Source organism: Macaca nemestrina, unplaced genomic scaffold (assembly GCF_043159975.1).
Source record: "Macaca nemestrina isolate mMacNem1 unplaced genomic scaffold, mMacNem.hap1 Scaffold_70, whole genome shotgun sequence".
Lineage (NCBI taxonomy): Eukaryota > Metazoa > Chordata > Mammalia > Primates > Cercopithecidae > Macaca > Macaca nemestrina.
The window spans coordinates 254499-270979 of NW_027257861.1; the positions used below are offsets into that span (position 1 = coordinate 254499).

Sequence of the window (16481 nt, forward strand, 5' to 3'; positions counted from 1 at the left end):
TCTAAGGCCAGACTGCCCGGGTCCCACTGACAGTGTGGCTTCAGGAGTTTCCTAAACCCTCTGCTCTCCACGTTTCATGTCAGAAAAATGCAGTGTAACCGTGTCCACCTCGTTTAAATATATATATATATATACACACACACACATATATATACACACATATACACACACACACACACATATATATATATACACACACACACACACACCCCAAACCTACAGCCCTTTAAAGGTCATTAATCCCAGTTATCCTCAAGGCATTGAGCGATCAATAATGAGCCATCCCCCTGCTGCTGACCTACCTTACCCCACCCTCCGGAAAACCCACATCCACACCAGCCACACAGGATGACGCCAGGGAAGGAGCAGGACTGTGTCTTGGGAACTTCAACTCTGGAAGCCGAGTTAAATCAGTGCCACTCAAATCTTGTCGCCAACTATCTTGTAAAATTGGGAGATTCCGTCTCTGGGGATCTTGAAGGAACCTGAGGCTCTACATTGAGTGAGGTGAGCACTCGTGCTGGAATGAGACGGCAGGGAAAGCAACCAAATCTGGGGTCGCAGCTGCCTGAGGCTTGGGTCCCATTGGGAAAGTGGCACCAGGGCCCTCAGGACAGTGGCGGAGGTCCCAGGAGGCAAGTCCTGGCGCAGAGACTCATGGACCCAAAGCTTGCTCCAGGGCCAGGAGGAGCTGCTGCGCTGACAGCCACGAGGCAGGCAGCCTTCAAGCTCCTCCAGCTGCCATCCTGCAGGCAGGGAGGACAGTGCCCAGACCACCCCAGGGTTCCCCCAGCCTGCCAGGCTGGTACTCTTACTCCAGCCACTGACAAGAGTCCCCATGTTCCAAGCTAGGTGGAAACAGTGCCTCAGGCCTCGGGGCACATGCACCCCCCTGCAGGGCCACTCCTACCCAACACCTGGGGATGGCTATTCCCACACATCCCCAACTCACAGCAAAACTCAAAAATGAAAGTCGGAAGATACAGCCAGGAAACCAATGCTCAAGAAGCAACTCCAGGGTGACTCTTCCTAGAGCTATCGCTACTGAACATCTTTAAAAACATTTCCAGGGTGACTTCCTAGAGCTATTGCTGTTGAAATCTTTCAAATTCTTCATTTCAAAATTAGCTTTTATTACACTGTCTTCCCTATTCTACCAAGACTCTAGGAAACAAAACCGTTACAACTTCCAATTCTATCTTATAGCAAGTTAGAAACACACGTTTCCTCAAAGGATTCTATGTGTTTCCTTGCCAATATCCTTTCCATGCCCCATGCTACTGTCCGAAACAGGGAAGGCTTTTCCAACCCAACCCAACCCAACCCAACCCAACCCAACCCAACCCATCCCATCCCAACCCAACCCAACCCAACCCAACCCAACCCAACCCAAGGTCCCTGAGACAGGGCTCTAACGAATCGTCTACCAACTCTTGAGACAGGCTTGCTCTAATGAATCGGCAAACTCCATCTTCAATTAAAAACAGTCCTGAAAATGAACATATTGCCACGTTTTAAAAATTACTGTAAAGTGGACAGTGTTCAGTTCTGTGAATTTCGGCACACATATTCCCACAATCATCATCACACAAGCAGAACAGTCCAACAGCCCCAAACCCACTCACGGGGCCTCATAAGCATACCCTCCCATTCCCAGCAACCACCCTCTCTGTGTTCTCCCATCCCCCGGGTCTGTCTTTTGCGAGTGTTGTGGCAAAACACTCACAAAATCATGATTTCCTGGGCATCGTGCTTGGAGGTGCACCCAGGGTGTTCTGTGATCAACAGCCAGGCCTCGGGGCTGCTGGGTGTTTATTATTACACGTATGGCTGTGGCACATTGTAACCTGTTTTGGGCAACTATAGACAGCGCTATTAACATCTGGGCACAGTTTTTCTTAAACATCAGCTTCTGTTTCTCTAGGGTAAATACACAGGATTGGGGTCACCTGGCCCCACGTTTGTGTGAGTTCAGTTTTATAAGAAACCGCCAAGCTGTCTGCACCATGCTGAACCCCAGCATCGCACAGGAGTCCCTACTGCCTGTCCTCACCAGCACCTGGGGCTATCGGAAGACCTTAGTCAGGTGCTCCAGCAGGGGTGTGAACAAATTCACTGCGGCTTCGGTGCACATCTCGGTGCAACCAGTCACGCTGAAGGTCGTTTCAGATGCTTTCGGGCCATCCTCCCGTCCTTCTCAGTGAAGCATCTGTTCAGGTCTCTTCCGCTTTAAAGTCAGGTAGTTTGTTCTCTGTCATGAGCCGTGGGAGTCCTGTGCATTCTGGATACGAGAGTCCTTTGCCGGCTGCATGGTTCATAGACATCATCTCCCCATCTATCGAAAATGTGTCTCTTCAATTCCCTAGGGGTGTCTTTTATATTAGAAGTTTAATTTTGATGAGTCTTACCTACTTGTTTTCTTCCTTGATTATGCATCATGGTATGGCTAAGAGCTCTCACCCTAGGTCTCGACAATTTCCGTTTCTTCTACAGGTTGTGCAGTTTGGTATTTTACATTCAGGGCTATGGTCCACCTTAATTTTCATACAGAAATTTCTCCCTGTTTTCACTCTTTTGCATACGGCTGTCCCATAATTCCAGCACCATTTGTTGAAAAGACTCAAATTCCACTGAACTGCTTTTGCCTCTTTGGATCTGGTCTGGACTTCATTCTGTCAGCTGACCCGTGTGTCCGTCCTGAGCATAATTTATGACGTTAGTGGCTGTCTCTATGAAAAAAGTAATTCCTTCTGGAAGCAAAAACCACATTAGAAATGCTCTAAAAAAGATTATTTCTCTTGTCAGGAGAGCAAAGCCACTGCCCTAAGCAGAGGTGAGGCCTCAACAGCTCCCAGGCACAACCTTAACACACAATGGGGAAGGCAATTCATTTCAAGGGCCACAACCTGAGACCAGCATAGCTGTGAAAACTGCAATAATTTCACAACAGAATGAAATTCATAAAGAACTGCTGAGAAGGATGTGGTAAGTTACTTAAATTACTGTTTCTTAAATTCTGACTGTTGGCTAGGACAGAAATAGCTTCACGGTACAGTTCAAACGGGAGAAAGGTAGGTAGGGGTGGTTTCCACACCACACAGGGCCTGCAGGAAAGGGACACTCTTCCTGTAAACGGGAGATCCTGGGAGTGATGTGATAAACCATGGTGAGAGGCACGGAACTGTGCAAGCCGGAGTCGCGGCCTTGGCCCCACCACGGAGCCTGTGTCCATGAGCGACGAGGCTCAAATGTCAGGCCGGGGCAACCGAGGCAGTTATCAGGGGACAAGAAAACGAGCGCACGGTGGAGGCAAAGGTCTGAAACTGCGCGGCAACTTCGAGTCAAGTGGGACAAACTGACTCTAAATACAGGTTCCGAAAACCATCACAGAGAGCTGTTCCTCGGCTCTGGAAAGGCTAAGTGACTAATGCCCACACTGAACATCTGCTCCCAGAGACGACTCCGGTGACCTAAGGCCCAGCTCCTCCGAACCCGCGCCGAACCTCAGTGAGGAACTTTGTTGGTATCTTACGGCACATTGAAATATTCCCTTAAAATCTGGTATTTCATCAACAATGCAGGCACCAGCTTTGACTCATACACATTTCGATTAAACAAGATAATTTACAACCTGACCATTCCAGGTAAGAGGTTTACTACAATGTTTAAAAACAGAGCCAGAGGCTACAGTGTACTCCTACACAACACCATGTCTCTACAAGTTCGATGAGTTTTTACTTTCCATGTCTTCACTTGCCTAGTGCTAGAAAGATTAAAAACAGAAGGAACCCAGAGACACTATTGAATGAGACTCAAATATCTTGCAGTCATCATCCTGATGAGATGTATATTAAACAGAAATGTTCTCCCCTGTAGAAAGCAGCACACATCAACACACACCGATAACTGTCGCCAACATTCCAGATCATCTTCCCTTCCATGGCCACAGTGCAGGGCAATGGACCACGCACACCTGCAGACCCAAGGAAAGCGGGGTGACACGGCCGATTCTTGGAGCGAGCAGGCCAGGGTGCACTCAAAGTGCATCTCTTTCCAGAGGGCCTCCATGGAAAGTTACACATTTATTCCACGAGTTAAACATTTCTGTAAGATTCTCTAAGCAAGCTTTTCCTTCTGCCTAAAATGTCCTGACACAAACTGAAAAAGTTGTTGGAGCTGCCAAAGACTTCAGTATCCCCTTAACTATTGTCATGCACGCCCGTGTGAAGAGACCACCAAACAGGCTTTGTGAGTGCAACATGGCTGTTTATTTCACCTGGGTGCAGAAGGGCTGAGTCTGAAAAGAGTCAGCAAAGGGAGGCAAGTGTGGGGCCGTTTTATAGGATTTGGATAGGTAAAGGAAAATTACAGTCAAAGGGGGCTTGTCCTCTGGCGGGCAGGAGTGGGGGTCACAAGGTGCTCAGTGGGGTAGCTTTTTGAGCCAAGATGACCCAGGAAAAGGAATTTCACACACACACACACACACAAATCATCGCTTAAGGCAAGGAGCGGCCATTTTCACTTATTTCTGGTAGAATGTTATCAGTTAAGTCCAGGCAGGGCATTTGCACTTTTGTGATTCTTCAGTTACTTCAGGCCATCTGGCCGTATATACCTGCAAGTCACAGGGGATGCGATGGCTTGGCTTGGGCTCAGACGCCTGACAACTATAGTCTTTACTTTTAAGGTGTGGGGTCAGATCATATAATCCCCAACTAAGCTCCTGATGCTGTGTGTGGCATCCAGCAACAGCACGTTCCATTCCTGGATTACATTTGACTCAACAGTCCACAGTGAGAACGATTTCTGGTGAATGAAACACCAGGCAGGAGAGTGATTCCGCTGGACAGCTCTTCACACACGACCCAGGAGCTGAGGGGAGAGGAAGAGGCCCACGCACGTCCACCGTGCTCACGCCCCCTTCGAATGTGCCCCACTCCTAGAGACCCGGACCCAAGGGAAATCTGACCTGAAAATGGGCAAACCCTCACTTTGGCAGAGGGACAGGGACTCGGGGCCACAGCTTGACCTCACAGCAACACAAGTGCAGACACAGCACCCCAGGACACCCTCCTCACCCAAATTCAAGGAGGAAAACCAACGCCCCGCCCCCTTGCGGAAACCCCGGGCTGCTGCAGTAGACACCTGCCGGCGTGTGCAGCCTCTCCCGTCCCACGTTCCCGGCTCAGCACCTGTGCCTCAGCCCTGGCACTGCTCGCCACACCCACAGGTGTGCCAGGAGGGGCAGGTCCTAAGGTCTCCACAGCACCAAAGCCTGCAAGGCAAAGGGGCCGCTCCCTCCAGCAGGAGTCCAGAAGCACACACTGCACCAGCATCAAGGCGTGAGAATTCTCCCCTCGGTCTCCGAGTCTTCAGTCTGTTGCCCGCCAGGGTCTTCTGCCAACGGCGAGGCCCAAGCTGGGAGGCACATTTGGTTCTCACCATTTCCCTTGTCAAGATCAATACTGCAAACATATCCAATTCATCCTGTCACTAAAAATGAAATAATCTGCCATCTCCATCACAGATGACGCAATCAGGTTTCCATTACCGGGGTATTTTTTTCCTTCCTATTTTGAGATGGAGTTTCTGCTCTGTCGCCCAGGGTGGAGTGCAGTGGCGTGATCTCGGCTCACTGCAACCTCTGCCTCCCGGGTACAAGTGATTCTCCTGCCTCAGCCTCCCAAGTAGCTGGGATTACAGGTACCTGTCACCATGCCTGGCTAATTTTCATATTTTCAGTACAGACGGGGTTTCACCATGTTGACCAGGCTGGTCTCAAGCTCCTAACGTCAGGGGATCCACCTGCCTCCTCCTCTCAAAGTGCGGGAATTACAGGCGTAAGCCACCAGGCCCAACCATTACTGGTGTAATTTCTAAGCCACTCTCTCACACCCACTCCCTTTTTTTTTTTTTTTTTTTCAAAGAACCAGTTTTATGGCTACATTTTTTCCAAGAGAATCAGTTACCCATTTGAAGTACAAATAAGACACCATGTTTAAAAACCAAAAATGCCCATTTGCACAGAAGTCTCCAAATACCCAGTCGATTTGAGCCTTGAGAATAACATCAAGCTGTTGGCTGAATACAACTTCCCTTTCCATCCCTCTGCCTGTGAGTTAGACACAAGGACAAAGCCACGAGCTAGGGACATAAAGGCAGGAACCATCAAGGCAGCCGAGACTCCAAATAAAAGCTGGAAGGACCAACACAAATGCACCACACCCTGCACACCCTCCTCTCCTTCCTTTTCAGAATTTCCAGAGGATGAAACAGGGACCTCCTCAGACGTCCCATGATGCAGGTGGCCAGAGGGGAAGGTGGCGGCAGCCTGAATGAGGTGACCGGGAAATCACATTCCACAAACAGAAATTCTCCATGTGCTTTACATCCTCTGTCTCCAAAGAACTATGCCAGTCTAACAGTTGCTAGAAAACCGCCTTCAAGTGTCATTTCCCATTTCAAGCAAAGAAAACAGTGGTGGGCCATGAGGGAAAAACATAGCCATGTGTTCTGGAATATTAAATAAGTTTTTTTCTGTCATAAACGTATAATTTTATATTCTCAGATTTCTGTATAATTGATATGCTTCCTAATCAGCAGACATAGTAATAAAAAGTGAATTCCAAGTGTAAGATCGGAGGACCCGTTCACATGGCTTCAGGTTCTGCTACTGGGTTTCAACTTAAGAAAATGGTTCTGTGCGTTGGTAACAAGGCCTGAGAGTCTGTGCATGAGTCTGTGTGGCTGTCATCAGGGTTCGTGTTGGCTCCGTAGCAGAGGATGTTACACTGTTACATTATCTTCTACAAAAAATCCTGAAAAAACGAAGGCTGAATAGACATACACACCCTCCCAAAATAATCCAAATGTCCACCGATATGAAAAACAGGTGAATTAGGGTTTCCATCATGGAATATTCCTCAGCAGTGAAAACAAACTATAGCCACAGGTGCCAACTAGGATAAAGAAAACCTTTTAAAGTGAACTGACTAGGTGGAATTCCTCGATTACAGGCATCTGCTCCAAAATGGTACTGTTCTGAATCCTGTGATGTAGAATGATAGTTAGCAACCCTGTTTCAGGGCATATCTAGAAAAAAGCAAAATAATGACTACACAATTTTAAATTCTTTGTAAATTATAACTATTACTATGAAAATTCTAAAAATGTGAAAATCTTCCCAACTGTTATTGGACAAGCTTCAAAACAAATACCCTGGCCTTGCTTGCCACACCCACAGATGTGCCAAAATGAATGAAAATATAGCCCAAGTTAGTAGAATCAAAACCTGAAGATGTACGAGCCGTCCCTGCCTCACTATCCATACATAGTGTAGAAATTTAAGAGCAGGTAGTGACACTGCAATGCAAGGCTCAAAACAACTGGGTATTTCGAAACTTCTATGCAAATTGGCATTTTCGGTTTTTAAACACAGTGTTATTTGTACTTCAAACAGGTAACTGTTTGGTTCCCTTGGAAAAAATATAGCCATAAACCTAGTCTAAAAAAAAAAAAAATACGGGAGTGGGTATGAGAGAGAGTAGCTTAGAAATTTTAAAAGTATCGGCAGGGAGCGGTGCCTCATGCCTGTAATCCCTGTACTTTGAGAGGCAGGCCCCATGGGGCCTTTGAGGACACTGGTATCCTCTGCTGCCTTCCTGCTGGACTGACCCAACAACATTCACTGGGTTTCCACCCCTGTCTCATTCAACATCCCAAGGGTGGTCTTCATCCTCATCTGGGGCTCAGCTCTGCCCCAATTTCCTAAATCTCTGCCTTCAGAGCCTGAAAATACCTATGCCCAGGGTCACCCTAAGTCCACGTTTACCCCAGAGAGTCCCGATTTTATGTTTTGCCAGCATCGCCTTAGTGATCATTTATCCTGTAAATTCCAACTGCCTTCACACCTCACCCCTGCTGTCTCCCAGCAGACCCCACTCAGATGCACATGCCCCAGACCCCACACCCAGGTCTGTGCATGCTGCCCTGCTCTGCCCATGTGGGGACCACCTCTCTTTCTTGAGGAATCAGCTGGCGATCATCTCCTTGTGGAGGGCTACCCTCACTTCCAACTCTCTCCAGCCAAGTCAGAAGCCGTCCTCGGTACTTCCCAAAACTCAGGCCAAGTATGAAGATGGCGCAGATGCTAGCTGTGCCTGGGATGCCATGGGCAGTGTCCCCAGATGCTCTGCACATGGCCCAGGGCACCGCCTGAACACAGCAAGTGCTGAAGAAATCAAACTGACGTGCGCTGACCTCTGATAGGGCCCCCTTCACCATCCACATCTGTCTCCCCTCTGGACAGGAAAATCCACAAGACAGGGAGGGCTTGTCTCACTCATCTTCAAACTCCCAGGGTCACCCTGGCAGGTAAAGGGGACTCAAATGTCTTCTGAAGGAAGCGGCTGGTTAGCTGCCGAGTTAAAGGGCCTCTGAAATTCAGAGCTCTGCATAGGAGTCCAGCACATTTTATTATGAATGACTCCAACCACGGCAGAAGTGGCCGTGGAACCAGTGCTAACCAATTCAGGGTTTGTTCACTGTTTCTCAGTTCATAATCACAACTCTCTCACAGAGCATCCGCGCACAGTTCCTCAGACGTCTACACAGAGTGGGACGATGGCACCGAGGCACATGAACGTCCTGTTGCAGACTGGGAGACACCGGTCAGACACGGACCCAGGCAGAGCACAGATCTCGCGTTAAATTGGCTCCGTGTAAACAGCACTCCCTGTCAGGTCCTTTCCTATGCGCACAGCTTCTACAAATTCAACTCTCACACCTGACACCTGAGAATACTGCACACCCCCATGTGAATCCCCCATTTACCTCCCAAAATAACCCAGCATGGCTGAGTACAAAAAATTTCAACATAAGGGAACTGGAGGGCATGTGGGGATTTCTCGAGTCCCTGCTACCTCCTGATGGTAAGGCCCAATGCTTCACACCCTGAGTGAAGGGTGGGTCTCTTCGGCCCCCCGGCTTTGACCTGGAGCTAATCAGCATTAACTAATTTCACTTTCCAGGACCAACTTCAAAGGCCTGCAAAGCCAGAGAAGGGAGAGGAGATGGAACACGACCTCACCTCAGACCTGCTGCAAGCACGTACTTCTCAGATGCGTCCCAAGATGCACAGCGTGTCCGTTGCCTGTTTCACATCCACTGACCTGCAGGTCTTCTATGTGGCATCAGCCTCCTGGGCACTGGAAACAAGAGGTATAATGGCAAGTCCCCTCTGCAGCAAAGGTGAGGAAAAGGGACCCAACGCAATGGAACTTACCTTTGTCTGACAGTCTCAAAACAGAAGGAAAATACTGTACAGCCAACTTCCCCTCACACAGGTTTATTTACCTGTGACTCAGAGGCCATGACAGACAACTTCAGGTTCTCACCGATTCCTATTTTCCCCATCCAGGGAGCCTTTGTTTTTAATATCGTACGAACTTGCCATTTGGTAGGCCAAAAACAGCAAATATTGGCAGTTTCCTACAGTTCAACCGAATAAAATATGATCATGGCCTTTTGTGAAACCATGAAGAAAAGGTGGATATCTCAATATATGTTTCCAGAATGGCTTTGTTCCTGAAGCACCAACTCTGTTCACTCAGGATTTTAGACACTGAAGAATAAACATCAATATCCCACCAAGAAAACCAAAAGGATGAAATAATTTTGCATCTACCTTGGAGCCTTTTTAGGACAAGGCAGGACACAAACTTTTAAAAAGCTGCAGTTGTCCCTCTGTATACACAGGGACATGGATTCCAGAACACCCTCCAAGTTTACCCAAATCTACGTATCCACAGGACTCCGCGGCCACCCTATGGAACCGCATGTAGGAAACGTCAGCCCTCCACAAAGCCAGGTTTTTTCAGTAAGGGTTGGTTGGAAAATAATTAACATAAGTGATCCTTCGAAGCTCAAAACCCATGTTGTTCAGGGTCAGCTGCATTTACTACTTCTGTCATATCTGAGGCCTGAAAGCCATCATTCTCGATACCTTAACGTGATGGTTAACAAACTAACTGTTCTGATTAGAAAGAGGAAAAAGCTTATTTTTAAGCTGACAATGAGAGTGGATGCGCTACGGTGAACGGAGAACAGACCTAAGCCATCACCAAGGTTGGGGTGACTGCCTGTGCTCAGACCCACGAGGGCCTGTTCCTCCATCTCCCTCTGCTGAAAGGGATAACTGCTTCTCCCCCACGAGTAAAGGGCCTTTTTAAAATATTCACACGAGAAGTGCTATGAAAAGCTGAAAGGTCACAGATAACATTTTTAAAAATAAACATTAACGTAAGCATTTAACAAGCCCATTATGATTTAAAAAAAAAAAATAGTATTAAGTTCTTGGGTGTGGTGGCTCATGGCCGTAATCCCAGAACTTTGGGTAGCCGAGGTGGGTGCATCCCCTGATGTCTAGAGTTTAAGACCAGCCTGTCCAACATGGTGAAACCCCGTCTCTAACGAAAATACGAAAATTAGCCAGGCATGGTGGCAGACGCCTGTAACCCCAGTTACTTGGGAGGCTGAGGGAGGAGAATCACGAAACCGGGAGGGAGAGTTTACAATGAGCCAAGATCGTGCCATTGCACTTCAGCCTGGGCGTTGAGTGTAAAACTCCATCCCAAAAAGAAAAAAAAAAAAAAGTATCAAGTTTTCCTTCCAATGAATCTATCATTCAGCCACCAAGGTATACTATAGCTACTTATTCAGCCATGAGATACACCACAGGAGATATAGGCGAACAGGACACAGTTCTTCCCTGAAAGAAGTCTACACCCTCAACAGAAGGGAGGCGCACACTCCGAATGGAATCGGCATAGGAAACAGATGCTGCTGCAGGTGGAACTGGCTGCACAGAGCACCCGCTCCAGTGTCTGAGAAACAAGGAGCCGTTGGTGCCATCACCTTCCATACCTGAGCTGGGGCAATGGGGAGCCTGTCATCACCACCACCACCACCCGGGACAAAGAGCCCCAGAACCACACAACGAGCTTACAAACTCACCGAGACGATGACCGAGCAATGTGCGTGGAGTGATGCGAACACGCAGACGTCAGGGCCACGCGTGGCGTTGGTTTTGTGCATCAACCTGAGCGTGCCCGGGGTGCCCAGATGGCTGGTTCTGTATTATTTCTGAGTGAGATGCATGTTTGCCTCTGGATTGAGTGGAGACCCATCCTCGCCGGTGTGGGGGACACCACCCTGTCCACCCAGGGCCCGAGTAAAACAGCAAGGTGGGGAAAACTGGGTTCACTCCACCTGTCTGGCTGATAGGCCAGTGACATCTGTCTTCTGCAGCCCGTGCTACTGGGTCTCAGCTCCTCAGACCCGGGTGGGATCTGCACCCTCCGCTTCTCAAGTCTTCAAGCCACACCCTCCCAGGACTCTAGCTTGAAGGCTGTGGGTCCTGGGGCTTCTTGGACTCTGTAGCCCCTGCAGCAAGCCTCCCCCTGGAGACATACGCACACCCGGCTGGCTGTCTCTCTGGAGAGCCCTGACTAAAAGCCGCCCCTAAAAGTGGTCTTCAGAGTTTCTTTCTAGCCCTAAGATCCCAGCGCCCCTCCTACAATTCTAGGCGGAAAGGTGAACGGAGACCAATGGACAGAGGTGTGTGCGAGGACACGCCAGGCAACCGCACTGGGCAGGAGGGCACTAACGCTCACTAAGCAAAGAATCAATGTTGCTTGCCACAAAAATGAGAACCGTAAAGATTTCTTCAAACAGAAATGAGTTTGTTTCATGATTTGCTCTTAATACATAAGAAAGCATAAAAGTAGGCCTATTAACAATTACGGAAGTCTTTAGAGGCCCTTGAACTACTTCTGTCCCTTTGTGTTTTTATAGAAAATAAGCCTGAGGTTAAAGAGAACAATATCACTGGCCACAGCTGGGGCCACGCGAGGACACAGCTTATACCCCTGAGGTCCCTGGGTGCCCCGAGTCCTTCCCTTGCTATTTATGGCAATGTGGGAGAAACCAGGACGTCTGAGCATGGACCTGACCGTGCTCCCAGGGGCCGAGGAAAGCACCTATCTGTCCAGTCTTCTCTCCACCCCGCCGTTCCCTCCTACCCAGACTCTTGGGCTGACGCGGCTCATGCACTCAGCAGCGCCATCATTAAACGTTTAGCTTCGCATCACAAGGGCCTCCTCTGGCCTCCTCTGACCACTCCTGAACCTGCAGCCTAGAAGGTTGGGGTTGCAGTGATCTGTCATTGCACTAGTGCACCCAGCCTGAGAAACAGAGTGAGACTCTCAAAAGCAAACAAACTAAAACAAATTAAAGGAGTTCAAATGAACTCGCCCATACCCTTTAAATTTTCATTTGGGTACATGGGGTGATCTAGTTCCTTTTTCCCTTGCAATACATGAATAATCTAATAATTAAATATAATCTAACAATTAAATGGGAAAATTTAATTATTTTCCCATTTCATTATTCCCTATCTCAGGGAAAAAGTTAAAATTATTCCCTATTTCAGGGAAAAAGGTAAAAATCATTTTAAACCTTCCTTCCACAAAACAGTATACTCAGTCATCTCTATCTGCTGTATCATGTGGAATTCAGCTTCACATGTCTACAATACAGTTTTTGTTAAACAGTGTTTATATAGACAGGCAAGAGAAAGAAACACTTGGTCTATGTAGAAGCAGCAGAAGACACGTTTTAACAGAAAAGGGAGAAGATACCACCGTGTGAATCTGGAAATTCTGTCCTCATCTTGTCCACACACACAGAAAACACCCAAGCACGTGCCTAGTGTCCAACAGGAGCACAGAAAGGACAGGGATCCCTCCAGTTGTTTAATGACCAGCCCCACTTGTCACCACCACATAACAAAATCCGCATGGCAACTTCAGCACGTTTCATTCACGATTCCACGGAAATCAGGCTGAAGAACATACAGATGTTTTGCCCACATTTAAAAATCCAAGTATGGGACTCATAGAAGTAAAACACACTATGGGTTCACTTAACTTTTCCAAATTTTTCCTTGGAGAAACCTATAAAGTTCGTGTCAGTTACATCCTTAAGTTTTTCAATAATTTTTCAATGCAAAGGTCGGGCAAGACTTGTAAATAGGTACACACATACGGCCCGGCGCGGTGGCTCACACCTATAATCCCAGCACTTTGGGAGGCCGAGGTGGGCAGATCACGAGGTCAGGAAACCGAGACCATCCTGGCTAACACGGTGAAACCGCGTCTCTACTAAAAATACAAACAATTAGCCAGGGGTGGTGGCGGGTGCCTGTAGTCCCAGCTACTCGGGAGGCGGAGGTTGGAGAATTGCATGAACCCGGGAGGCGGAGCTTGCAGTGAGATCGCACCACCGCACTCCAGCCTGGGTGACAGAGGGAAACTGTCTCAAAGAAAACAATGGAGGTACACACATACATACCACGTTCTTCTCTCAAAGAGACGGGCCCTTTTTTAAGATTCCAGAAGTAAATGTGGTTGTCACCCTACTTTTGAGAGGATGAGCTGTGTTTTAAGCATGAACACACTTTCCTCCTTGCACCAAGGATGCACCATGGGGGCAGTGCTACCGCCGCCTCCCCAGTCTCTGCTCAGGGTGGGGCAAGGGGAGCTCAGTTGTCTCCCGTATACACCGTCAACAGGCCAGGTGCTCAGAAGAAGGCTTCCAGGACTCGCTGTAGGCATTCGTCAGCAGGGTAGGCAGTGCCTCGTGCTGGTGGGCATCCAGCAGTAAGGGGGTCTTGCACTTCACTCCCTGGGCCCAGCCCCAGACAGAGGGGAAAGAGACACCTGTATCGTAACTCATGTGTATTTATAGACACACAGAGACTCTGCAGTGCAAGGTGCAGAACTAGAAGGAATCATGGAAATAAGAGGGAAGACATTTGGTTACAACTGGCAGAGCCACCTCAAGCCTCAGCATTTCCTGCCAGAGCCCTCACTGACCAGACTCCTCCAGGGTCACTGCCACTGCGTTCCCCAGCTCATGACAGGGCAGACAGTGACAGAGCCTCAGAACAACCTCCCACTCCTTCCTCACCAGCCCAGGGGACGAGCTGTCCCAAAGCCTGAATGCGGGAACACAGAGGTGATTGAGCAGAAAGGGGGACAGGAACAATGGCCGCGGGTGAGCAGATATTGCGGGGCACCCCAGCAGCCCTTTCCACCTTAAAGAGGACGGCCATGGGTGTGCGGATGCTCCCGCGTGACCCAGCCGTCCTTTCCACCTTATAGGGGAATGGCCACAGGTGTGCGGATATTCCCGGGTGCCCCAGAGCCCTTTTCACCTTAAGGAGATTTTCACAGTCTCATATCAGTCTCCAAGCTATTCAGTGAGGTTGGAGGAGTATCACTGTGGACCAACACCGATTGGCACCAAGTAAGGGCAATTTTATAACCATGTCTCAACCATGAAACAATCAGGTCTTTGGCCATCTGATCTAAGCTTTTTCTATAACAAAGTTGGATAATTAAGTGGAACTTTGGTTTTCCAAAGCTTGTTACAGAAACCACATCTTCCTAGGTGTGGCTCTGTGATGTCACGTGCACACATCAGTAGCCAGGCTTGCCAAGACTCACGGCACATTACACGTTCACCTGAGAAGGCTGCTCAATCACTGAGGGCTCTGGCGTGCTCTGAAATGAATTTGCCACTTCGGCCTACACTCTCCTCCCTTGTTTGGTTAAAGAAACCCAAAAAGCAGAATTTGTTTTGGCCAATCGCCTGCTGACCCAACTGCAGAGGTTTTCATTAGAGTACTTTCATTGCATCATAGAAAGCAAAGTCATATAGATCAATTCATGATTACCACTCCAAAGGTTTAGTAAATCTCCACATAATCAGGCAAACATTTTAAGAAGCTACATTAAGGTTTACAATACTCAAAATTTAAAACTACATCCATACTTCAAAAAACCACCATTCCCATTTTAGATGGCCAAATGCATATGAGAAAGAAAGAAATGTGCTGAGCGCATTTTTGGGGTCATCTTATGGAGAAACTGCCACTTTAAAAATGGCTCTAGTTCCTGGCTCCAGATGGGTGTGGCGGGTTGTCTCACTCAATTTCAACTCCACCTGAAGCTGGGACACTAGAAATCCATTCCCAGACTCCAGGGCACAAGAATTCCCACTTCTGGAAACAGCCTGGAATGTAGACGTGTAGCAGAGAATTCTTTCCTGCCCACCCTAACCGTCCTCTGTGGAAGGCAACAGTCAAAGACAAGTCCACCCCCCTAGGCGCAACTGCACCACGAAGAACCATTTCAAGGTGGGAGGTGATTGATCAGTGGGAACAGACAGTTTAGCTAGTCACTTATAAGGCAGAGATGGGGGGTTTGAAGGCCTGTGTCTGGCCTTCTCCTTGGTAAAGGGTCATCCGCCAGTCAGCCTAAGCCACATGGGAAGGGGCTTCTTGCAGTAAAAGTGGGGGCCTAGTTGTGGGGAGGGGGAATGTCTTAACCACCACTGTTTTACAGGATCACAGGGCTCAGGAAATGTTCAGTATTATCACACACCAAGGTTTTTACAGTCTGAAGAAAAGTACAGTCCTAAGGTGTCAGTTCTCAAAGCCTTAAGTTCTTCCTGCTAAGATTCCCAGAGGGTCTCAACTTCTTGCACTGAACCCCAACATGCACAGGCACCTGCGTCTTCCTCCTGCAGCAAATGCACATGAGAAGGCTGTGGCTCTGCTGCAGTAATGATGCCATGCAGCCCTAACACCGTGGCAGAGCAATGGCTTTGGCCTGAATGTCCCCAAAACCTCATGCTGAAACCATCTCCGATGGGATACATTAAGAGATGGGACCTTTGGGAGGTCCTGCTCTCAGGACTGGGGTTGGTGTCCTTGTTGGAAGATGGAGGAGCCCTCCTGCTCCTCCACCATATGAGTCCCGATGAGACGCCTGCTGCCACTCAAGACCCGGTGAGATGCTGCCGTCTGTATGCCACAGGCCCTGGAACACCAGATGTGCAGGTGCCTTGACTTTGGACTGCCTTGACCTTGGACTTTCCAGCCTCCAGAGCTGTGAGCAATAAATGTCTCTTTACAAATCACCCAATCGACAGCAGCCGGACAGAGAGACAGTAATGTTACAACATGAGTCACTTTCTCAGTGGGCCAGAGGCCTCCCCATGAGCCACCACCGTAAAGCAAGAACTCCCTGGAGGATGCAAAGGGGTTCACAAGGAATTCTACCCAGCACCAGGGTGTCTGTCCTTTCTCATAGGAACATAGCTGAGCCATGGCAGGAAACTACGGGGTGGGTGGGGCTGGACAGTAATGTGTCACCTGCTCACCTAAGCCTCAGTCTCCTGCCTCTCATCATGACAGCGGGGGTAACCCCCTCACCTGAGCTGTTGGGGGAGGTAAGAGTGTTGGGTGATTAACAATTGTTAGCTCCACAGAAATTAGGCAAAGAATCCGCCCCTACGTCTTAGAAAACCAAACCAGCCCAGGAATTCCACATCACTACTAATTTGCATGGGAAAAT

At 48.6% G+C, this 16481-nt stretch overlaps 1 protein-coding gene across 13 annotated transcripts in view; it reads right to left on the bottom strand.

Moving 5' to 3' along the window:
- The window catches only part of LOC139361615 (disco-interacting protein 2 homolog C-like), a 151611-nt gene that overhangs the window by 102006 nt on the left and 33124 nt on the right, over nucleotides 1-16481 (bottom strand). For 4 of the 13 annotated variants that reach the window (XR_011619175.1, XR_011619172.1, XR_011619173.1 and 1 more), the window contains exon 2: nucleotides 9089-9206. The exons of 8 other annotated variants lie outside the window; for them this stretch is intronic. The gene's annotated coding sequence lies outside the window, so the exon portion shown is untranslated. Of the gene's footprint in view, nucleotides 1-1437; nucleotides 5466-9088; nucleotides 9207-16481 lie in introns of those variants that run through there. One more of the 13 variants, XR_011619174.1, reaches the window with a different exon arrangement.